Raw genomic sequence first — 17,232 nt, 5'->3', positions numbered from 1 at the left:
TATAAACCACAAAAACCCAAGACCTACATAAATCGGAAATAAGAATTTTGTTGTATTATAGAGAAAACAACCAAAAAATTATGTGTATAAAACGAGGGTGGTTTGATAACTGGGTAAGAGAAAAAAATTGTATTTGAATAGAAAGTACATTTAATGTATTTTAACAAATGGTCCTGCGAGCCCTAAACATATTTATTTATTTATAAATATTGTCTTTTACATAATAATGAATATAAATAATACAATGTATTTTGAATAGCTGATAAACTAAATACAATTTAAATGAATGAATGAAATTTCTATGGAGAACATAATTTTATGTAGATTAGTTTTAAACTCATAACGAATCAAAGAAATATCTTTATAATGGGCTATGCCGGAAGTTATATAACCGCCACTACATTATGTGATTTCAAATGCATTTGTGCTAAATCTGCTCTACGAAAGGACTGAAGCATGATCGTATTGGTAACGGCACCTTCCTACATAAGACCGACAGGCCAATCAGGAGTTAGGAAACGTACTACATAGTAGGTTTATGTAAGGACCACAAAACCTACAAGGTATGATTGGGCCGTGAACACTGTCCTAAGGGACGATGTTATCTCATTCTACACTGATGCGTCAAAGACAGAAAGAGGCACGAGCACGGGAATTTTCTCCCATAAACTCGATCTTGTGTTGTCTCTTTAGACAGGGATATATGCCATGGATACAGACGCGAGAAGAATCCGGGATCTGAAACACAAAAATTCAACTAGACAGCCTTGCATCAATCAGGGCTCTTAGCTTTAATGTTATTAAGTCTAAATGTCTTCTCAATTGAGTTGATATGGGTCCCGGGACATGAGGTCATGAAATATCTGAGTCGTCCCTAGACCTAACTCTTGCTCAAAGGGATATTCACACTCACCCCTGTTGACCTTATCGAAATTAATAGATGACTGGGCTTTGTGTGAGACAGAAACTCAGCGAGGTCAAATATCACCACTTGTAGAATATCCAGACTGCTCTGTCCCACTCTGTCCAAAGCATAGAATTAGGACTCTCGTGTCTTTTAGTAGGAACTCGATTTGTCTTCTCACGGTTTATAATTACTGGGTACTGTGTGATTGAACTTATGTCGGAATGTATAGGCTACTCTTCTACTCTATAAGCTATTATAGCTATTGTAGAAGTTGTTTGGATTAGGAGGAGGATGAGTCGCTACAACAACTTCTCTGTGACTATCCAGCCTTACAAGACCACCCACAACTACTTTATCTTGGTAGAGCTCTTTTCTCAACTGTTTCAGAGATGCGTCACTAGTAAATATAATCGGAATTATAGTAATTTTATGGGCACTACAATGGGCCACAAGGCCTCCGAGTGAACAATCCACATAACCTAATGATGACCTGAGTTTGCGTGTTAAGATGCAACATTGAGTCTTCGGGTATTAAATGCTCTTTTGACAATTTCGTTCCGAACATCTAGATTCCGTATTTAACATACAGGCAGACGTACATGCATAAATCGTCTAAGAGTCTAAAAGTTCAATTACGGTCCGAACATCAAGAGTTCATAGTTAGCATATCAGGCAGACTGACTTGCATAATCGTCTAAGAGTTTAAAAATTACTCCGGAATATATAGTCGTTTGAGGGTTTACTACCATTAAATCGATCGAATTTAACCCCCCTCCAACTTTTTGATTTTAAGTATTAAGTTATAAAACTGTACAAGCTATAAATTTGCAATTATATGAATTGAAAAGTCACTGACACTGTCAAAGAAACAGGTTCTTTAAATTTGAAATTATTTAAAATAATAACAAAATCTTTAAAATTTTTTTCAGAATTAAATTATTGTTATGCCATCACACGGATGCCTCCCCCCGATCGTAACTAAGTGTAAACTTTCGCCTGGAAAGTTGAGTAATTTGAGAGAGATCAGGAGAGGATAGCAGAAAACTTTCTGTATAGATTGAGATCACTTCGAGGCAGAGATCAAGATAAGCTCGATGTAGTATTTGAACTTTATGTAAGATCACTTTAAGGGACAGGTTAAGAGAGTAGAATAAGATCACTTGGTTTCAGTTTTTAAACAATTATCCAGCTTTTTAATACAAAACTTTTAAAAAATGTTTATGTTTTCACCTCGAAAAATAACCGTTTTTTTTAAGATTCGCATCAGTTGTATATTATTATTCTATTTAGCAACTATTTCTATTCCTATTCTAGTTACTATGCTCTATATTTTTGGCATGTTTTTTTAAACAATATATTTTATTATTTTCTTCATATACTTAATATTTAATATCAATGCATGTTTAATGCTAAAAACTGACAAGAATTGTTAATTTTTTTTTTCTAGTGAATTAGAAAAATTACAACTACAACAAAAAGTTATTGTTTAGTTGAACAAAATAATGTACAGGTAAAGTGGCAAAAAATAAAAAAAAAAACAACAAACGCTAACGGTATGTGACACCTACAATTTTAAACAATAAAAAATTACAAACAATAAACATTAAAAATTAAAGCAGTACGAAAAACTTTGTAATAAAACAAAGCCAGTGTGGTCAACTTGCTGACACATTATTGAAAATAAACAATTTTAAAGTTTAAAAGTTAAAAGTACGAGTAGCTTTACTATCATTATGAAAATTTGAGAAAAAAAAAAGGGGGCGAACTATCAGGAGTAGGCGTGGCGGCTCTGATATCAAGTTAGATTGAAGAGGATATAACTGGAATGCTACCGATACAATTGTGCGCTCAAAATGTCCAAATAATTTGTATTAGGTGATGTTAAGTGAATCCCCCTTAAAGTGGAGTTGTCGTCCAAAGATTTAGAAGCACAGTATTCTGCAAGTAATTTCTTAATGTATCCAAATAATTTCATTAAGTATATGTGTAAATCTCCCTTAAAGTGGACTTATCGTTTGAAGTTTTAGAAGCACAATATTCTGCAAGTAATTCCTTAAAATTTCCAAACAATGTTCATTATGGACAACCCTTAACTCACGACTTTTGAAAGTAATTCATAAAAATTGTCAATCATAAGGATGTTAAGTTCCAAGTTCGACCAACTCTGGGCAAGAGTAGTGAGAGTGTTCCAGTGTTTCACTTTATTCACTACATGCTCCGTATTGTTCACATTCCATTTTGGTGAAGTTAGGCTCATTCTCCTTTCATTTGAGTTACCCGATAAGGATTTGTGGTCTTATCCACCATTCCATTATTTCATGTGTTTGAGTGAGATTATCTTGACCTTGCTTTTATAAACCGCTCTCGTTGCCTTGAACGGATAACTTATACAAGCTATCTTTACGTTTAGGTTATCTTATAAGGTTTTTGCGGTCCTAACTACCGTTATAATATTGCAAACGGTTTGTCTTCGTCAGGTTGACCTATTCAAGTTACCTGCTCCTTATTAGCTTTATCAATAATCCACAAGTGTCCTAGTTCCTTTTTGTTCGATAACAAATTTTTTGCCCTTTAGCTGCTGGGCAAATATGACTACATCTGTCTGAGCCATCTTTACACATTCAGACTTTCGCCTGGAAGCTAGTGTTGGGACCGAAAGCTAGTCCAAAGTAGTTAATGCAGACAAAAAACCTTTTGGCTTAAGTTTGTTTTTTTGTCCACTCCTTACATTGCTTGGGGACTCTAAAGTGATGACACTTAACTGACGTCTGTCTTCACTCTCGTCTACAAAGAAATCCTATTCTATTTCAAACACACTTGACACCCAGGTGGTAAGATATTTAAACATGTGCTTGTCCCAGGAAGAAGGCAATCGTTGTTCCATAGATTTCAAAGAGAGAGAGAGAGAGAGAGAGAGAGACTGAAAGCTAGTCCAAAATAGTTAATGCATGACAAATAACAAATGGAGACTGTTATGTGCTGACTATCTCAACTCTCGCTTCTGTCTTCACTTTCGTTTACAAAGAATACATTCGTGACGAAAGACGTATTAGAGCCATCCAGATTTTCCGATGCATTGACTCTTTGCCGAACTTCCGTAACCATGATTCTCTTCCTTGAATCAATGTGTCACAGTTTCCGAACAATTCTGCCTCCAGTTTTAAACTCGCACAGAGGCAAGAGTTATGTACATGCATTAAGATCGAGCAATATTCTAGAAACTTGGTCGACACAGTGGTTATGACTAACTGCGTTTGATAAGTCGAAATCGTACGACGGTATGTCAGTAGTTAGTTTTCTAGTCTGTCTGACCTGAGCTCGTGGGTTCAATTCCGACCAGAGTCTCCTGGTAAAGGAGCGTATAACAGACTCGATGGATGTTAAGGTTTGATGTAACACTCATCTTCCTTTCAAACTAATTAACTAACTAACCCACTCAATATTAATATAGTCGTTTTTATCAGTCCCACCTGTTCGAATCCTCATATCAGCTGCATGATATAAACTTTTTTGCGCTTTAGTTTATCGGTTTGTTATGGCTAAAGCTTTTGGTCTATACATACGTTAAACATGTTGTACAATAATTAGTTCAATGATAAGTCTTATCGCAGAACTTATTATATTTACTTATAAACTGTCACTGTCAAAATGAAATGTTTTAGAAAAAACAAAAGTTCTTTAACAGAGTTATACATACAATGGAGCAGTATTAGTCACAGCAAATAAAGAGAAGATCATGTTATAAGATTAACTTCTATCCGAACTGAGGAAACTATGAGCAGAAGACAATATGCTTGTTAATCATCAACTACATATGATGGTTCTATCCGATCTATTCGTTAGATCTCCAGTGTTGATGAGTAATGATGATCCAAAATATTGGAGATCTTTGATCACAGTACTGATTTTCTCAGTACTGCTAATAGAAGACGTATAAAATAGAAATAATATTCCTTGAATCTACATCTTTACACTGAGAATATTTTAACTTTCATCAATTCAATTTCAAAAGTTAAGCATCTATTGGATCTTCCCAATTTGGTCTAATCGCAGTAAAGAACGTTTGAAAACCTGCTACCAAATTTCAGATTCGAATTTAATTTCAGAACATAACTCTAAATACTTTCACATTAATTTTTAAATTTATAAAATGCACAAAATTTCATTGGCATCACTTAATATTAAGAGCACTTTTCATTTTTTTTTTATCACCAAAACATAATATTAGTTTTTTCTTAAAACGCTTTTAAAAACGATAAAAATAAAACTCGACACATAAAATGTTCAAACTGATAAAAATTTCAAATGAAATTTACTCAGAGCTGCCGCCGGCACAGCAGCCACTACTAGTAGCAGCAGCTGCAATAGAAGTAGCAACTAATGCTACTATAATATTTTGAGACAGACATGGAAAATTGAAATTTTGAAATGGTATTTGTTTTTATTAAATGGGGACTTTTTTTATTGGATGTAAAACTTAAGAAAATGGTCAATAGACATAGACTATTCAACATACTAGTACATAGACTAGTCCATACACTTGTCAATAAACTAATCAGTAGACTAGTCAATACACTAGTCCATAGACTAGTCTATAAACTATATCAAAGACTGGTCAGTACACTAGTAAATAGACTAGTTAGTAGACTAGTCAGTAGTCCAAAGAATAGTCAATGGAATACTTCTTTTTTAATTTGGACTTTTCTATGGACAACTCTATTTACTAGTCTATGGACTAGTATATTAACTAGTTTATAGATTAGTCTATAGATTAGCCAATGGACTAGTCTATTGACTAGTCAATAGAGTTGCCTATTAACTAGTCTATTTCTATGCACTAGTCTATTGACCATTTTTTTTTTAAGTTATACAATAGGCTATTCAATAGACTATAGTATAGTATAGTACTATATATAGGTATAGTATTTTTTTTTTTAATTTGGACTAGTCTATAGATTAGTCTATGAACTAGTCTCTTGACTTATCAATTGACTAGTTCATGGACTAGTCTATTGATTTGTCTATTGAGCTATAGTCTATAAACTATATATAGTAATATAGTCCATTGACTAATCCATTGACTAGTCTATAGACTGGTCTATGAACCAGTCCGTTGATTAGTTTATAGAGTAGTCTATTGACAAGTCTATGGTGTAGTCTATCTACTAATCTATGGTCTAGTCTATTGATAAGCTAATACACTAGTCCATAGACTAGTCTGTAGACTAAACAATATACTACTCCATAGAATAGTCACTACACTAGTCAATTGGCTAGTCTATGGATAAGTCTATTGACTAGTCTATGGACTACTCTACTGACTTATCAATTGACTAGTCTATGAATAGTCTACAAACTAATCCATTGACTAATATATTGACTAGTCTATAGACAGGTCTATGAACCAGTCCGTTGATTAGTCTGTAGACTAGTCTATTAACTAGTCTATAGAGTAGTCTATTGACAAGTCTATGGTGTAGTCTAATTACTAATCTATGGTCTAGTCTATTGATAAGCTAATACACTTGTCCATAGATTAGTCTGTAGACTAATCAATAGACTCTAACGATAGACTAGTCAGTAGATTAGTCACTACACTAGTCAATAGACAAGTCTATGGATAAGTCTATTGACTAGTCTATGGACGCAGTCTATTGATTAGTATAAAGTCTAGTCTATGGAGTAGTCTATTGACTAGTCTAGGGTCTAGTCTACGGTCCAGTTTATTGACTAATCTATGGTCTAATTTGTGGACAAGACTATGGACTAAAATATTGACTGGTCTATGGATAAGTCTATTAACTATTCCATTGTAATCTTTGAACGAACTACTTAGTAAATATGTATTTATTATAAAAAAAGTACAATAGCACCAAACTGTCCATTCCTGTATTAATATAAATACCTATTCGAAAACAACAACAACACTTTATTGATAGAAAAAATAACAAATAAACAAATTTTATGTAAAACATGCAAAGAAGAATAGAAAATAAAAACAACAACAACAACAATAAATATACATATTATAAAATATAATAATAAATAATAATACTTACATCACACTTGAGTTTTGAGTAGAGTAGATGAAGAGTATTCACAAAAAAACAACAACAGAAAACACAACCAAAAATTATCAAAAAAAAAAAAAAAAACAGCAAAAAAAATAATATAAACACGAGGTGAGTTAAGGCAAAACTAATAACAAACAAAATTTTAGTTGTTTATAATAAGATTTGTTGTTGATGGAGTACAGCTTGGAATGGTATTAAAATTGTTGTTTTTGGTGGTGCTGCTGATAGTTTTCCTTTCCCGAGGTTTTGCTGCTTATTGTAGTTGTGTTTTTTTTTCTCCAAGGGGTCAGAGAGGTTTTGTTGTTTTTATTAGTTTTTTTTATTTTTTGTTATATTTATGATAATTTTTATATTTTGCTTTATATTTTGACTTCTTTTTTTGTTATTTTTGCGCAGAAATGTTGAAAAAGAAAACTTAAAAGAAACTTGTTTTAAAGCAATAATTAAACAAGAGAAACTCTTTATTAAAGAAATTATTTCTTTTATTTTAATTATTTTAAGGAATTTACACAAATTTTTTTAGCTGTTTTTTAATTTAAACAAACATTTAAAGAATTCTTTAGTTAAAGCAATGAACAAAAAAGAAAGAATGAAAAAGCAAAACAAGTTTAACAAGATTTCTTTTATTTTAAAGAATTGTTTAACACTTTATCAATTGTTTATATTAATTTTATAATAATTTGTTATTTCTGCCATAGATTTATAAATTTCTTAACAATTTTCCAACAAACTTTGTTCACAATTAAATTTTTTACAGCTGATTTTGTTATTTTTCTTTTGCAAATGCAATTCGCTGTTAGTTTGTTGTTGTTTTTTGTTTAGTATAACGGCCTCATTTTATTGTCCGCACTACGGCTCTCTTTTTAGCAGCTCTCTTGTTGTAAATATGAAAATTATCTCTCTTTTTTTATCACATAAACTTTACAAATGTTTGTTTGTTGGTGTTTGACAGCAGCAAACCTCTTAAATGGTGAAGAAATAAGATTTTGACATATAAAAATTAACACTAGATGTTTAATTTTTGTTGTTTTTTCCACTTTATTTTATTTGATTCTTAATCATCACCAGAAAAAAAAGCACTTTTTTAAGAAAAACACATAATTTTCATGTTATTAAACAATTACTCACTCACTTTATGTTGCTTTTCGCAAAATCTTTTTCTTATTAACACAAATTTTTCTATGCTCTTTTCTTGGCAATCCTTTTGGTTTAGCTTTTTTCTTTAATTTCCTTTGTAATTTTCAAAGTGTAAACTGTTGTTGTGAAACAAAAATTCATATAAAAAATCAAAAAAGAAAAACGAAAACGCCACTAATAGGAAAAAACTACGTTATTGCACGTTTAAGAGACGTTTTAGGCGTTTGAAATTAAAATAAAAATCCACACGTTTATTGCGCGTATTCCATCACCTGCTTCGTTGGGTGTTTCAAATTGCAACTGCCATTAAAATACGAACAAGTTGTATGAGTTTTGTTTGACAAATGTTTGTTTAATGAAATTGTTTAATATTCATTCATTATATTCTCTTTCTCTACTTTAAACAATTACTAAATTTCTCTCTCTTTCACTAACTCTCCGCTTAACAGTAGCTCTTTTAATAAAACCCCAAAATAAAGCCCCACGGTTGACATGGAACAAAGTGGTATATGGAACAAGCAAGAAGCAGTTTAAAGAAGAAACTAAAGAAAAATGTACAACAATAATTATCTATGTACGTAAAAACATATGTTTTTAAAACAAGAGTAGCAGGGTTGAATAATTCAGTACTATTGATAATTGTTGACGTTTTATGCGTTAGTTAGTTAGTTAGTTAGTTAGTTAGTTAGTTAGTTAGTTAGTTAGTTAGTTCGTTAGTTAGTTAGTTAGTAGTTAGTTAGTTGTAGTTAGTTAGTTAGTTAGTTAGTTAGTTATTTTCGTTAGTTAGTTAGTTAGTTAGTTAGTTCGTTCGTTCGTTCGTTCGTTCGTTCGTTCGTTCGTTCTTCGTTTCGTTTCGTTCGTCGTTCTTCGTTCGTTCGTTCGTTCGTTCGTCGTTCGTTCGTTTTCGTTCGTTTCGTTCGTTCGTTCGTTCGTTTCGTTCGTTCGTTCGTTTCGTTCGTTCGTTCGTTCGTTTCGTTCGTTGTTCGTTCGTTCGTTCTTTCGTTCGTTCGTTCGTCGTTTCGTTCGTTCGTTCGTTCGTTTCGTTCGTTCGTTCGTTTCGTTCGTTCGTTCGTTCGTTCGTTTTCGTTCGTTCGTTCGTTCGTTCGTTTCGTTCGTTCGTTCGTTCGTTCGTTTCGTTCGTTCGTTCGTTCGTTCGTTCGTTCGTTCTTCGTTCGTTCGTTCGTTCGTTCGTTCGTTCTTTGTTCGTTCGTTCGTTCGTTCGTTCGTTCGTTCGTTCGTTCGTTCGTTTCGTTCGTTCGTTCGTTCGTTCGTTCGTTCTTTTCGTTCGTTCGTTCGTTCGTTCGTTCGTTCGTTCGTTCGTTTCGATTCGTTCGTTCGTTCGTTCGTTCGTTCGTTCGTTTCGTTTCGTTCGTTCTTTCGTTCGTTTTGTTTCGTTCGTTCGTTCGTTCGTTCGTCGTTCTTCGTTCGTTCGTTCGTTCGTTCGTTTCGTTCGTTCGTTCCGTTCGTTCGTTCGTTCGTTCGTTCGTTCGTTCGTTCGTTCGTTCGTTCGTTCGTTCGTTCGTTCGTTCGTTCGTTCGTTCGTTCGTTCGTTCGTTCGTTCGTTCGTTCGTTTCGTTCATTTCGTTCGTTAGTTCGATTTCGTTCGTTCGTTCGTTTCGTTCGTTCGTTCGTTCGTTCGTTCGTTCGTTCGTTCGTTCGTTCGTTCGTTCGTTCGTTCGTCGGTCGTTCGTTCGTTCGTTCGTTCGTTCGTTCGTTCGTTCGTTCGTTCGTTCGTTGTTCAGTTCGTTCGTTCGTTCGTTGCTTCGTCCTTCCTCCCCTTTGCCCCTGTCCCTTTTTCCTGCCTGCCCCCTCCCCTTGTTGTTTTTGGGGTTTCGCTTTGCGCTCCCCCTCCTCGCCCCGTCATTCCTTTCTTCTTCACCATTCAAAATAAATGAAAACATTTTAAATATTCTCTTTATACTTCCTTCTTAAATTTTAACTTTTTAATATCTTTTATACTCACCACCATTCTTTAGTATTACATATTTCCATTTCAATTTTCATGTTTTCTTTCTTCATCTAACTATTTTTCTTTACCTCTATTACTTCCACATTAAACATTTGTGCCCTCTTAACAGCTGTTACTTACTTGAGTTAACAGTATGTGTGTCTTTTTATTTACATTTTCCCGCATTCAGTGTACAAATTTCAAATTACATAGATGAAACCAAACATGTTAGCTTGTGGTAGTATGTAATGTTAACTGTAGCATAAAATTGCTAATTGGAATTGTTCTGTTCCCAATTGGGTGATTAAAATATTTTTTCGATTTACTTTTTTGGAAGGTCAAATTAGAATGGAGGGTTTAATAAGGATTTGGCAGACATATTAAATAAAAACGTGGCAATATTTCATACAAAACAAAAATAATAATAATAAAATGTTTACAGTATAATTTTTAGTAGCATTCATCCAAATTTTATAGGCCAGACAATAGCTAGAATATAGACTATAGACAAGACTATAGATTATAACTATAGACTAGACCTAAAACTAAACTATAGACTAGACTATAGACTAGATTAATAGACTAGAACTATATCTAGACTATAGACTAGACTATAGTCTAGAACTATAGACTAGACTATAGTCTAGACTATAGACGTAGACTATAGTCTAGACTATAGACTAGACTATAGTCTAGACTATAGACTAGACTATAGACTAGACAATAGACTAGACTATATACTAGATTTAGACTAGACTAGACTAGACTAGGACTAACTAGACTAGACTAATAGACTAGACTATAGGACTAGACTATAGACTAGACACTAGACTATAGACTAGACTATAGACTAGACTATAGACTAGACTATAGACTAGACTATAGACTAGACTATAGACTAGACTATAGACTAGACTATAGACTAGACTATAGACTAGACTATAGACTAGACTATAGACTAGACTATAGACTAGACTATAGACTAGACTATAGACTAGACTATAGACTAGACTATAGACTAGACTATAGACTAGACTATAGACTAGACTATAGACTAGACTATAGACTAGACTATAGACTAGACTATAGACTAGACTATAGACTAGACTATAGACTAGACTATAGACTAGACTATAGACTAGACTATAGACTAGACTATAGACTAGACTATAGACTAGACTATAGACTAGACTATAGACTAGACTATAGACTAGACTATAGACTAGACTATAGACTAGACTATAGACTAGACTATAGACTAGACTATAGACTAGACTATAGACTAGACTATAGACTAGACTATAGACTAGATATAGACTAGACTATAGACTAGACTATAGACTAGACTATAGACTAGACTATAGACTAGACTATAGACTAGACTATAGACTAGACTATAGACTAGACTATAGACTAGACTATAGACTAGACTATAGACTAGACTATAGACTAGACTATAGACTAGACTATAGACTAGACTAGACTAGACTATAGACTAGACTATAGACTAGACTATAGACTAGACTATAGACTAGACTATAGACTAGACTATAGACTAGACTATAGACTAGACTATAGACTAGACTATAGACTAGACTATAGACTAGACTATAGACTAGACTATAGACAGACTATAGACTAGACTATAGACTAGACTATAGACTAGACTAAGACTAGACTATAGACTAGACTATAGACCAGACTATAGACTAGACTATAGACTAGACTATAGACTAGACTATAGACTAGACTATAGACTAGACTATAGACTAGACTATAGACTAGACTATAGACTAGACTATAGACTAGACTATAGACTAGACTATAGACTAGACTATAGACTAGACTATAGACTAGACTATAGACTAGACTATAGACTAGACTATAGACTAGACTATAGACTAGACTATAGACTAGACTATAGACTAGACTATAGACTAGACTATAGACTAGACTATAGACTAGACTATAGACTAGACTATAGACTAGACTATAGACTAGACTATAGACTAGACTATAGACTAGACTATAGACTAGACTATAGACTAGACTATAGACTAGACTATAGACTAGACTATAGACTAGACTATAGACTAGACTATAGACTAGACTATAGACTAGACTATAGACTAGACTATAGACTAGACTATAGACTAGACTATAGACTAGACTATAGACTAGACTAAGACTAGACTATAGACTAGACTATAGACTAGACTATAGACTAGACTATAGACTAGACTATAGACTAGACTATAGACTAGACTATAGACTAGACTATAGACTAGACTATAGACTAGACTATAGACTAGACTATAGACTAGACTATAGACTAGACTATAGACTAGATTATATACTAGACTATAGACATTAGACATGACTTTAGACACTAGACTATAGAATGGACAACATTATGGTCTGGACTATAGACTTGATTGTGGAACAAACTATAGATTAGACTATAGACTAGATTATAGAGAAAACTATTGACTAGATTGTTGACTAGATTATAGACTAGATTGTAGACTCGACTATCGACTATATTATGATCAAGTCTATCGACTAGATTATGAATCAAAGGGTCTCAATAGGAAATGAGAATGTCATTAAAATTTCTCTAGGAAACAGTGCTTCAATTAAGGTTAACACAATACTTCTAAAAAAATTTCTTTAGTTAAAATCTAAAAAATACCTTAAGGGTAAAAGAACGGTGATATTTAAATTTTATTTATTTATTTAATTTTTTTATTATTATTACTTATGTATTAAATCTAATATTTTCTTTACAAAGTAAAACCCCTCAAAACAAAACAAAACATAAAATAAATCCAACTTCCCCGAGTAGTGCTCGTGCAATTGTCAAGTATATTTGTTTCTACTGAATGAAAAAAAAAATATAACAAATAAATTCATATGAAATTTTGTTTGAAAAGTAAAGTCTGTCTCTGTTCAAGTGTTTCATAAATAATGCCGGGGTAACGACGTCGAGCACTTTTATTATGATTCCATTTTAAACAATCAGACGTAAGTATTTCGAATAACGAATTTGATTTTGAATTTTATACTTGATTCTAGTGAAGCTTTCCTTCTTTTGCTATACCCTATAATCAGCATATTGAGGTCTTTTAAGATGACTAGCCTGTAGTTTCCTCGAATAAACCTCTTATAAAGTTGATAACTAGTTTAGCATATAATTGCGTCACGATCGGTCTATAGCTTCTAAATAGGAATTCACTTTACCATAGGGATCCCATATATTCGGTCTTAATCGTCTTCACTTTCTTACTTGTTATAACTTCTATTTGGTCTTGAGATTTACAAAGAAATTTTTTTTTTGTTTTGAATAAAAAAAGGTTTGGTTGATGATGGTTAGTAGTAAATAGTTGGCAGTTGTGGTGAGTGACTTACAGCATGAATGGATGGATTGCTGGTTGACTGAATGACTACTACTTTGGGTTGGCCTGAGTTTAGTTAGTTGGTAGCGCTTTGAATTCAATTTCAATTCAACTTCTTTTTATGTATTTTATTTTAATTATATTTCTATAAAACGACTGAGTATCTTTGAGATACTTTGATTTCATGGCCTGTGGCTTTCAAAGTGTTGAATTTTATTACTTGAAATATTTTTTTATTCTTTTAACATTTATGTTTCGTATTTTTTTTTCATTATTTGCCCGTCTAGTTGAATTCTTCAATTTCGTAAGTATTATTATGGTAAATAAAAAGAAACGCTGTTTTATTAAATCAGTGAGTTTTTATGTTCCATTTGCTCGTTCATTGCATTTGAAAATTGTAGATAAAAAATTGCTAGGAAAAATTTAATGGCAACATTGTAAATGACATGTAACTTCATTATCATGACATTATGTCGCACTTAAAATGAGACGAAATTTGTCAACAGGATTCTCTTTTTTTTGACATTTTAGAAAAATTTTAACATTTTTTTTGGGAGGGCGGTAAATGGTTTTACAACAATACAGTGTAGACTTGTTTGGATCATAGTCTAGTCTATGGTGCAACCTATATTGTAGTATATGGTCCAGGCTATAGTCTACTCTATAGACTGGTCTATAGTCCAGTCTACAGTCTAGTCTATAATCTAGTCTACAGTCTAGTCTATAATCTGTTCTATAGTCTAGTCCATAGTGTAGTCTATGGTCTAATACAAAGTCAAGTCCATAGTCTTGAATATATTCATGTCTATAGTCTAGTCTATAGTCTATAGTCTATAGTCTAGTCTATAGTCTAGTCTATAGTCTAGTCTATAGTCTAGTCTATAGTCTAGTCTATAGTCTAGTCTATAGTCTAGTCTATAGTCTAGTCTATAGTCTAGTCTATAGTCTAGTCTATAGTCTAGTCTATAGTCTAGTCTATAGTCTAGTCTATAGTCTAGTCTATAGTCTAGTCTATAGTCTAGTCTATAGTCTAGTCTATAGTCTAGTCTATAGTCTAGTCTATAGTCTAGTCTATAGTCTAGTCTATAGTCTAGTCTATAGTCTAGTCTATAGTCTAGTCTATAGTCTAGTCTATAGTCTAGTCTATAGTCTAGTCTATAGTCTAGTCTATAGTCTAGTCTATAGTCTAGTCTATAGTCTAGTCTATAGTCTAGTCTATAGTCTAGTCTATAATCTAGTCTATAGTCTAGTCTATAGTCTAGTCTATAGTCTAGTCTATAGTCTAGTCTATAGTCTAGTCTATAGTCTAGTCTATAGTCTAGTCTATAGTCTAGTCTATAGTCTAGTCTATAGTCTAGTCTATAGTCTAGTCTATAGTCTAGTCTATAGTCTAGTCTATAGTCTAGTCTATAGTCTAGTCTATAGTCTAGTCTATAGTCTAGTCTATAGTCTAGTCTATAGTCTAGTCTATAGTCTAGTCTATAGTCTAGTCTATAGTCTAGTCTATAGTCTAGTCTATAGTCTAGTCTATAGTCTAGTCTATAGTCTAGTCTATAGTCTAGTCTATAGTCTAGTCTATAGTCTAGTCTATAGTCTAGTCTATAGTCTAGTCTATAGTCTAGTCTATAGTCTAGTCTATAGTCTAGTCTATAGTCTAGTCTAGTCTAGTCTATAGTCTAGTCTATAGTCTAGTCTATAGTCTAGTCTATAGTCTAGTCTATAGTCTAGTCTATAGTCTAGTCTATAGTCTAGTCTATAGTCTAGTCTATAGTCTAGTCTATAGTCTAGTCTATAGTCTAGTCTATAGTCTAGTCTATAGTCTAGTCTATAGTCTAGTCTATAGTCTAGTCTATAGTCTAGTCTATAGTCTAGTCTATAGTCTAGTCTATAGTCTAGTCTATAGTCTAGTCTATAGTCTAGTCTATAGTCTAGTCTATAGTCTAGTCTATAGTCTAGTCTATAGTCTAGTCTATAGTCTAGTCTATAGTCTAGTCTATAGTCTAGTCTATAGTCTAGTGTATAGTCTATTCTGTAGTCTAGTCTATAGTCTAGTCTATAGTCTAGCCTATAATCTAGTCTGTAGTCTAGTCTATAGTCTAGTCTATAGTCTAGTCTATAGTCTAGTCTATAGTCTAGTCTATAGTCTAGATAGTCTAGTCTATAGTCTAGTCTATAGTCTAGTCTATAGTCTAGTCTATAGTCTAGTCTATAGTCTAGTCTATAGTCTAGTCTATAGTCTATTCTATAGTCTAGTCTATAGTCTAGTCTATAGTCTAGTCTATAGTCTAGTCTATAGTCTAGTCTATAGTCTAGTCTATAGTCTAGTCTATAGTCTAGTCTATAGTCTAGTCTATAGTCTAGTCTATAGTCTAGTCTATAGTCTAGTCTATAGTCTAGTCTATAGTCTAGTCTATAGTCTAGTCTATAGTCTAGTCTATAGTCTAGTCTATAGTCTAGTCTATAGTCTAGTCTATCTAGTCTATAGTCTAGTCTATAGTCTAGTCTATAGTCTAGTCTATAGTCTAGTCTATAGTCTAGTCTATAGTCTAGTCTATAGTCTAGTCTATAGTCTAGTCTATAGTCTAGTCTATAGTCTAGTCTATAGTCTAGTCTATAGTCTAGTCTATAGTCTAGTCTATAGTCTAGTCTATAGTCTAGTCTATACTCTAGTCTATAGTCTAGTCTATAGTCTAGTCTATAGTCTAGTCTAGTCTATAGTCTAGTCTATAGTCTAGTCTATAGTCTAGTCTATAGTCTAGTCTATAGTCTAGTCTATAGTCTAGTCTATAGTCTAGTCTATAGTCTAGTCTATAGTCTAGTCTATAGTCTAGTCTATAGTCTAGTCTATAGTCTAGTCTATAGTCTAGTCTAATCTATAGTCTAGTCTATAGTCTAGTCTATAGTCTAGTCTATAGTCTAGCCTGTAGTCTAGTCTAGTCTATAGTCTAGTCTATAGTCTAGTTTATAGTCTAGTCTCTAGTCTATTATCTAGTCTATAGTCTAGACTTTAGTCTAGTCTATGATCTAGTCTATAGTCTAGTCTATTATCTATTCTATGATCTAGTCTATGATCTAGTCTATAGTCTAGTCTTTAGTCAAGTCTATTGTCTAGTCTATAGTCTATAGTCTAATGTCTAGTCTATAGTCTAGTGTAAAGTCTAGTCTAGTCTATATATTCTATTAATTTTTTTTGCATTTTCTTGATTATATACTGTTTTTTCTACATAAATTTAAAAAAAACTACTTATATATACCTCATGCCCCTAAAACTAGGCTATAAATTAAGCAACAAATTTTGTCAGCCCATATGTAGGCTACACTCATAAATATTTTTACTTGCTTAATATTAAATACTTTTACTTGCACACATTCGCACACTTAACCATTTATGCCATTATCTTTTTTAGGTTTTACATTTTATTATTCAGTTTTTTCGTTTGTTTGCTTGTTCTTTATGTTTTCCTTCAGTAGTTTTTCTCCAACAATAATAACAAATAAAAAACACTTTCATTTTAGTTTATCTTGTCTCGGAATAGCAAAAAAAGGAATACACATACATGAACTTATGCAGGGTATATTCATAGTCATACTATATATGTATGTATATATTCATTCTTATACGATATTCATACTTACACTTGGAAGCATGTATTATTCTACTCTTATTTTTGTCTTATTGTTGTTTTTGTTGCTCCAGTAGTTCTTGGGTTCTGTTCTGTAGTTCCAAACTATTTTTGAGGTCAAAAACAATCGATTTTTGTTTTAGGTTTT

The 17,232-nt window shown here is 32.7% G+C and overlaps 1 protein-coding gene across 1 annotated transcript in view; it reads right to left on the bottom strand.

Annotated features, from left to right (window-relative positions):
• Positions 1 to 8,419, bottom strand: part of LOC119610558 (beta-1,4-glucuronyltransferase 1-like) — a 104,279-nt gene extending 95,860 nt beyond the window's left edge. Inside the window, exon 1 of the mRNA XM_037965824.1 lies at positions 6,967 to 8,419. The gene's annotated coding sequence lies outside the window, so the exon portion shown is untranslated. The remainder of the gene's footprint in view (positions 1 to 6,966) is intronic.
• Positions 8,420 to 17,232: the final 8,813 nt, after the last annotated feature.

The sequence above is a fragment of the Lucilia sericata genome, unplaced genomic scaffold (genome assembly GCF_015586225.1).
Source record: "Lucilia sericata isolate MDLA Ls3-8-SP2 unplaced genomic scaffold, ASM1558622v1 Contig001227F_arrow, whole genome shotgun sequence".
Taxonomy (NCBI): domain Eukaryota; kingdom Metazoa; phylum Arthropoda; class Insecta; order Diptera; family Calliphoridae; genus Lucilia; species Lucilia sericata.
Note: the sequence above shows the minus strand (reverse complement) of the source record. Positions and strands in the feature narration are given on the sequence as shown.